This window comes from Triticum dicoccoides, chromosome 7B, assembly GCF_002162155.2.
Source record: "Triticum dicoccoides isolate Atlit2015 ecotype Zavitan chromosome 7B, WEW_v2.0, whole genome shotgun sequence".
In the NCBI taxonomy this organism is placed as follows: Eukaryota; Viridiplantae; Streptophyta; class Magnoliopsida; order Poales; family Poaceae; genus Triticum; species Triticum dicoccoides.
This window is the reverse complement of record NC_041393.1, coordinates 517,970,812-517,973,912: the sequence shown is the minus strand read 5'-3', so window position 1 is coordinate 517,973,912 and position 3,101 is coordinate 517,970,812.

Here is a 3,101-nt window from a genome sequence, read left to right as displayed (position 1 = left end):
TGTCGGGCTTGACAGGTCTGACAGAAAACATAAGATTTCTCCGCGGTACGAAGGTCAATATGTTCAGGGGGTATATAAATATTTTTTATCTTGGGAAACAAGCAAACGGAAGAAAAACGGAGTCCGGAAGGTACCCGAGGTGGGCACAACCCACCTGGGCGCGCTTGGCTCCTGGTGTCTTGTGCCCACCAGGGTTACCTTTCTGTTTGTTTCTTATTTTCCTAATTTTTATTATATTCCAAAACTGACAGAAAATATTTTTGCGGATTTTTCAGAGTCCGTTTACTTATCGTATCATGTACCTCCTTTTTTCACGATTCTGGAGTGTTTCGGAAGGTTACCTTTATATGTTCTTCCGGTGTCATAGTTTGGATAATATTACTTTTAAAATTAATGGGCGTACCTGAGATAAAATGTTTTATTCTTTGCCCATTGACAACCTTCGGGTGGTACCTTCGGCATTATTTATTTTGATGGCTCCAGATCAATAAACCTCCTCGATAATATACGGTCCTTCCCATTTGGAGAGAAGTTTGCCTGCAAAGAATCTGAAATGAGAGTGGTACAGAAGAACATATTCTCCAACTTTAAACTCACACTTTTGGATTCTCTTACCATGCCATCTTTTAACCCTTTCTTTAAATAACTTGGCATTTTCATAGGCTTGGGTTCTCCATTCATCTAATGAGCTAATATCAAATAACCTCTTTTCACCGGCAAGTTTGAAATCATAGTTGAGTTCTTTAATTGCCCAATATGCTTTATGTTCTAACTCAAGAGGCAAATGACAAGCTTTTCCATAAACCATTTTATAATGAGACATACCATAGGATTTTTATATGTTTTTCTATAAGCCCAAAGTGCATCATCTAATTTCCTAGACCAATTCTTTCGGGACCTATTGACCGTTTTTTGTAATATTAACTTTATTTCTCTATTGCTAAGTTCAACTTGACCACTAGACTGAGGATGATAAGGTGATGCAATTCTATGATTCACATCATATTTAGTAAGCATTTTACGGAAAGCACCATGAATAAAGTGTGAACCACCATCAGTCATTAAATATGTAGGGACTCCAAACCTTGGGAAAATGATTTCTTTAAGCATTTTAATAGAGGTGTGAACAGTAACTTTAGAATCAGCAATGTAAGATCTAAATTTATCACAAGCAAACACCACTGCTAAAAATTCTTAGGTATGAAGGGCTACAACAATAAATTCAAGTGATACGATCAAATGCTAAGCTTACAATTGGGTTTTGTCCATCACATCAATCGTGATCCCGTTATCAAATGATAACTCATGTCTATGGTTAGGAAACCTTAACCATCTTTGAGCAACGGGCTAGTCTAGTAGAGACTCACTAGGAGCATAGTATTTGTTTATGTATTCACACATATATTTAAGTTTTCGGTCAATACAATTCTAGCATGAATAATAAACCTTTATCATGAACAAGGAAATATGATAATAACCAATTTATTATTGCCATAGGGCATATTTCCAATAATTTATTCAAATGCATCAACATATTCGGCATCGAGCAACTCACAAGCAGCCGAAGGATGATCTGATTGAGCATTAGTGAGCGGTCAAAAGAGACAACAATGTTGGAATGTAATATTGAACTTTTTTTAAATCTGAACTACTGTTGCATGCGGCTATTTGAACGTTTGTACTCTATGTGTGCGGATATTTGAACGTCTGTACTCTATGTATGTAATTATTTGAGCGTGCGTTCTTAAAAAAATTAGGAAGGCCGAATGTATGCGGGCAACTTTGGATGGTTGCCTCCCGCATCCGAGTCCGCGGATAGATGCGGGAGGAAATTTGCAGGTCGGCGTTGAAGGTGCCCTAAAACCATTAATATCGGTGGTTTTAGTTGCTCATTCAATTTTTTGGTTCAAAATGCAATGTTAAAAAAGACAATAAAACATATATGCACCCATTGCTAGTATGAGATCATCGATTTTGGAGATATTGACAATTTAGTTAGCTCACTAAAACAATTGTCTAAAATTAATGTACCTAGTTTTTCCGAAATGAATGTACCTAGTACCCATTTAAAATTATTTTTGAGCTTTTTTTGACTAATGGTTTGGGGATATTAGGGCATCTCCAACAGTTTGTATGTTAACTTGTTGGTAAAATATGCCATGTCATCAACCAACACCTTAACATATAACATCTCCAATGGGTTGTATCTAGTTTGCCCAATAGGATGTGAGATAATAAATAAGGTGCTCTCTCATTCTACATTGGAGCTTGTGCAAGGGGTGTTGGTTCATGTACATACAAGCTTCCTCTTTTTCCTCATTTATTGCATGACACATCATCAAAAATCCTATGTGGCAAAATCTACCAACAACTATCTTACAACCATTGAAGATGCCCTAAGTAGCTTCCGTTGGCTGACTATTGTCTCTTCCTTTTTCTTTTTTTACTACTTGTTTTGCAGCGTTTATATTATGCATACGTTATTGGTGAAGAAACTAGTTCTGTCTGGAACCGTACCTTTTCAAGTTAAATGGTAGCAACTTTTCAAAATCTTTCTGGAACCAACAGCAGTTAGCAAACAAGTAGTAGTACTCCATGTCTGAAGTCTGTACAAATGAAGTCCAACTTCAAATGAAGCGTTCCCATATCTTCAAACTTCAGTGCTCCTAACTCTTAAGTCTGCATCATGCAAATACTTGGACCAGCTTAAATATCCAGTCTTCAGATAAGCTGGTTAGCTAAGCTCTGACTTTTGTGGCATTTTTTCTTTGGCAAAGGCTAAGTTCTGACTAGAAACATCATATATCTGCAGGTAATAACAAAGAATAAGCCTACACTTATGAAAATTTAACAATGACTAGCATTGACAACATTGTGGTGGATCCAAGTTTTACCATCAGGGTTTGTACCCTTCATACGTACAAATTACTTGCTATTAAATGGAAGCAACTTTTCAAAATCGTAGGTGCTATATTCATATCTTGTAATGGAGCTGCCATAGTTGTCAACGTTTTGTACTATGTCTGTTGATGTCTTTGGCCTTGTTGCCTTGGCATCAATATTAATAAAAACTGGTTGTGTACATCGTATTGATGTAGTGG